The sequence below is a fragment of the Mus caroli genome, unplaced genomic scaffold (genome assembly GCF_900094665.2).
Source record: "Mus caroli unplaced genomic scaffold, CAROLI_EIJ_v1.1 scaffold_20590_U1_1, whole genome shotgun sequence".
NCBI lineage: Eukaryota > Metazoa > Chordata > Mammalia > Rodentia > Muridae > Mus > Mus caroli.
This window is the reverse complement of record NW_018389834.1, coordinates 2,904-8,129: the sequence shown is the minus strand read 5'-3', so window position 1 is coordinate 8,129 and position 5,226 is coordinate 2,904. Positions and strand designations below refer to the sequence as shown.

The window sequence follows — 5,226 nt, the reverse complement described above, 5'->3', positions numbered from 1 at the left end:
CTTCACTCAAGATGATGCCCTCCAGGTCCATCCATTTGGCTAGGAATTTCATAAATTCATTCTTTTTAATAGCTGAGTAGTACTCCATTGTGTAGATGTACCATAATTTCTGTATCCATTCCTCTGTTGAGGGACATCTGGGTTCTTTCCAGCTTCTGGCTATTATAAATAGGGCTGCTAGCTCAGTCGGTATGTGTGCTTTCTGATGTTGTTTTGTTTTTGTTTTTGTTTTTGTTTGCTATTTAAGAGCAGCCTAAGTCCATGGTGATGATAGGATGCATGGGATTATTTCAATCTTCTTGAATCTGTTGAGGCCTGTTTTGTGACTGATTATATGGTCAGTTTTGGAGAGGGTACCATGAGGCTCTGAAAAGAAGGTATATTCTTTTGTTTTAGGATGAAATATTTTGTATATATGTTAAATCCATTTAGTCCATAACTTTTGTTAGTTTCACTGTGTGTCTGTATAGTTTGAGTTTCCATGATCTGTCCATTGATGAGAGTGGGGTGTTGAAGTCTCCCACTGTTACTGTGAGGTTCAATGTGTGCTTTGAGCTTTACTAAAGTTTCTTTCTTTTTTTGCCATAAAGCCCTTTATTTCATAATTGTCATTGCACTCATGGATAAGGTCACTTGGGTTACAGGCAAACCATGTAGACTGGGTAAAAGACTGACAGGAACACCCTTTGCTCGGGGAGAGGAGAACGGGCCACAGAACAGAATCACATCTGTCTTAACATGCTGAATGAAGAAAGGGAAGGGGTGGTAGGCACAGAAGGGGGGAGTGAACCTCATGCATCTCAGCATCATGATGACCACTCTAGCAGCTGCAGCCTCTGTGCCCTCCTCATTGACCTCCACAAAGGCCTTATGCACAACCTTAGACAGAAACAAACCTTGATGGAAGACATTTCAGAAAAGTCTGCCCTGCCCTCATAGGCGCCAGTCATGCCCAGCTTGCAGAAGACATCCTTCATGTCATAGTTCTCCTCCAGCTTAAACTTTGGGGAGAAATACTCATACCTCTTCTTCGCCCATCTTGTCCAGCCTCATCCACTCTATACATTTCTCATAAGTTATTTCCTTTTCCACCATACTCAGTTCAATGTGTTCATCTGGAAGCATGATGATCATGTTCAGCTCACTGCCAACATAGGGAAGCAACTGAATCTTAGTGAAGATCTCCCCAGTATAGGTGACCTCATCTTAAAGGTAGACTTCTTAAACCTCATTTGCACAGGTTTCTTCTCATCCTTGCTGACATTGAATGGCATCTCCCTGGTGTTCTCTCTGTAGAACTGTTCCTTCCAGTTTCCTTTGAAGTAGATGGCATTCACAAGGAATCGCAATGTGTCAGAATTCACTCTACCTGGAGACAGCAGCTCTTTGATTTTATCTTCTTTCTTTGTTTGGTTATCCAGTTTTGATGTGCTGTCGGGGCTGCTCTGTCTCACCCTTAAAGTCCAGCTCTTCCATCTCTGCTTCATAGAACTTGTGGCAGGAATCTTTAAAAGATGATAAAAGGTCACAAGTCTTTTCCCCAAAGAGCTTGTTGGTTGTTCTGAGCAAGTACTGTGTGCCAGTTTTGTTCACTTTGGTGAGAAGGGACTGGAAGCCCTGGTGGACATCTCTACCTCCATTGCCGCTGCATTTATCCAAAGAAAGTGCCTGAACCATCTGGCTTACAATCGTTCCTTTTGCTCCCATGAAGACCATAGCCAGGGCTGAGGAGATGCTCATGGGTGACAAAAATACATTTTTTGAGTTCTCTTCATCCAGTATTTTCAAAGGTGCCATTTGCTTCCCATAGAGGATCCATAATGGCGAGCCCTAGATTCTCGATTTCCAGACTGGTAGCAAGCAGAAAAGAGATGAGCCTAAAGTTTCTTTTATGAATGGGGATGCCCTTGCATTTGGAGCATAGATGTTCAGAATTGAGAGTTCTTCTTGGTAGATTTTTCCTTTGATGAGTATGAAGTGTCCTTCCCCATTTTTTGGATACCTTTTAATTGAAAGTCAATTTTATTTCATATTAGAATGGCTAATCCAGCTTGTTTGTTGGGGCCATTTGCTTGGAAAGTTTTTTTCCACCCTTTTATTCTGAGATAGTGTTTTTCGTTGTTACTGAGGTGTGTTTCCTGTAGGCAGCAAATTGCTGGGTCTTGTTTATGTATCCAGTCTGTTAATCTATTTTTTTTATTATTGTGGAATTGAGTCCATTGATGTTAAGAGAGATTAGGGAGCAATGACTGTTGCTTCCTGTTATTTTTGCTGTTAGATGCGGAATTATATTTGTGTGGCTATGTTCTTTTGGATTTGTTGTGAGAAGATTAATTTCTTGCTTTTTCTTGGATATATTTTCTCTCCTTGTGGTGTTTTCCATCTATTATTATTCATAGAGCTGGGTTTGTGGAAAGATATTGTTTAAATTTGGTTTTGTCATGGAATATCATGGTTTCTCCACCTATGGTTTATTGATATTTTTTGTATTTTTTATTATTTTTTTTACTAGGTATTTTCTTCATTTACATTTCCAATGCTATCCCAAAAGTCCCCCATACCCTCCCCCCAACTCCCCTACCAACCCACTCCCACTTCTTGGCCCTGGCTTTCCCCTGTACTAAGGCATATAAAGTTTGCAAGACCAATGGGCCTCTCTTTTCACTGATGGCTGACTAGGCCAACTTCTGATACATATGCAGCTAGAGACACGAGCTCCGGGGGTTACTGGTTAGTTCATATTGTTGTTCCACCTATAGGGTTGCAGATCCCTTCATCTCCTTGGGTACTTTCTCTAGCTCCTCCATTGGGGGCCCCATTATCCATCCAATAGCTGACTGTGAGCATCCACTTCTGTGTTTGCTAGTCCCCGGCATAGCCCCAAAAGATACAGCTATATCAGGGTCCTTTCAGCAAAATCTTGCTAGTGTATGCAATGGTGTCAGCGTTTGGAGGCTGGTTATTGATATTTTTGTCGGTTATAGTAGCATGGGTTGGCACTTTTGTTCTCTTAGTATGACATCTGTCCAGGATCTCCTGGCATTTAGAGTCTGTTGAGAATTTTGTGTAATTCTGATAGGCCTGACTTTATATGTTGCTTTACACTTCTCCCATACTGCTTTTAATATTCTATCTTTGTTCTGTGCATTTGGTGATTTGATTATTATGTAATGGGAGGAATTTCTTTTCTAGTCCCATCTATTTGTCATTCTATTCACTTCCTGTATGTTTATGGTCATCTCTTTCTTTAGGTTAGGGAAGTTTTCTTCTATAATTTTTGAAGATGTTTATCAGCCCTTAAGTTGGGAATCTTCACTCTCTTCTATACTTATTATTCTTAGGTTTGGTCTTCTTATTGTGTCCTGGATTTCCTGCTCGTTTTGGGTTAGGAGCTTTTTACATTTTGCATTTTCTTTGACTGTTGTGTCAATGATTTCTATGGTATCTTCTACACCTGATATTCTCTCTTTTATCTCTTATATTCTGTTTGTAATGCTTGCATCTATGTCTCTTGATCTCTTTCCTGGGTATTCCATTTCCAGGGTTGTCTCCCTTTGTGATTTCGTTATTGTTTCTATTTCCATTTTTAGATCCTGTATGGTATTGTTCAGTTCCTTAACCTGTTTGGTGGTGTTTTCCAATATTTCTTTAAGGGAGTTATGTGTTTCCTCTTTAAGGACTTCTACCTATTTACCTGTGTCCTCCTGTAATTGGGGGGTGGGATTATTTATGAATATTTTAAATTCATCTACCATCATGAGATGGGATTTTAGATCTTAATCTTGCTTTTCGGGTGTGTTAGGGATTCCAGGGTTTGCTATGTTTGGAGAACTGGGTTCTGATGATGCTAAGTAGCATTGTTTTCTGTTGCTTAAGTTCTTGCACTTGCCTCTTGCCATCTGCTTATCTCTGGTGTTAACTTTCCTTGCTGTCTCTTACTGGAGCCTGTCACTTCTGTGAGCATATGATGCTATGGTTCTGTCAGAATTCCTAGGGGACCCTCTGTCTTTGTGATCCTGTGATCCTGGATGTGTCCAAAGCCCTGGTGGACAAGCTGCCTCTGAGTGGGTAGAGATTCAGAACCCAGTCTGCTCCTGGGCTCTGGTGCAAGAAAGAAGGAACATGAGCCTCTGGCTGGGCAGGGGTGCCTGAATCCCCTGGGTACCAGGAGTCCGAGTTAGGTCAGGTATTGGGGAGCTTGAGGGTCTTACCTGTGACCCTGTATCTGTTGGAAGTCCTGGAGGACAGGGTGCCTCTTAATCTCTAGAAATTCCTTAATCTCAATGACCCATTCATCATTCAATAGATTGTGTTATGTCATCTTCCAGAGTTTATGAGTGTCGGATTTTTTTGGTTTTGTTTTTGATATGTGCCTTAAATTCACTATTATCAGATAAAATACAAATAATTATTTCCATCTCTCTACATTTTGGAAGACTTTAATTCTTTCTGACTATATTATTTCTTTTAGACAATGGTCCTAAGAGTTTTTGCTCTGTACTCATTGGATAGATTATTTTGTAGCTTTTTGATGAATGCACTTCATCTAGAATGCCTTTTAATGCTGATGCTTATTGGACTATGTTTTACAGGGATGGTGAGGATCAGCTGAGGCCATGTAGGCAACATGACTTTAAAAATACAGAAAGTATAATGAGGGGAAATGCAGAATGGTAGTAATGAAACGAAGTTAATTTACTTTGAAGGTTATGAATCATACTAGAAAATCTGATTACTCATTCTGAGGATTCAACAGAAAGCAAACTGGTGGAGATACTACAAGCATGGGACAGAACCTTAGCTAGTTGCACTGTTATGTAGCCTGAGAGTCTCTTGTTGCTAGGCAGTTCAATCTAGAACTCAACCCTATAAGAGAAAAAGAATGTGGAGACCAATATTCTCTTTTTCATGTAAAGTCACAAGAAAAATCTACCCTGCAGATGTGACATGAAGCAGCTATCATTAGACAAGGTCCTGGACATTGTCACTTCACTTGCTAGTAAGTCATTCAAGAATTAACACTAGGGGTAGAAATACAAATATTTAGAGTATGAGTTCACACAGAAACACATACCTTGACTCTTATTTAGTATTTCAAACCATAACCAGATAAAAGAATTATATCTGTCTTCTTTCCTATTCTACTCTATTTATTTGACTGGGCATTCTAAACCTTTATAATGTGTGGTTACTCTCCTTTGAATAACACTGAGTTAGACACTACAT

The 5,226-nt window shown here is 40.0% G+C and overlaps 1 pseudogene; it reads right to left on the bottom strand.

Annotated features, from left to right (window-relative positions):
- Window positions 1–594: 594 nt before the first annotated feature.
- LOC110288323 lies at window positions 595–1,819 on the bottom strand (annotated as a pseudogene).
- Window positions 1,820–5,226: the final 3,407 nt, after the last annotated feature.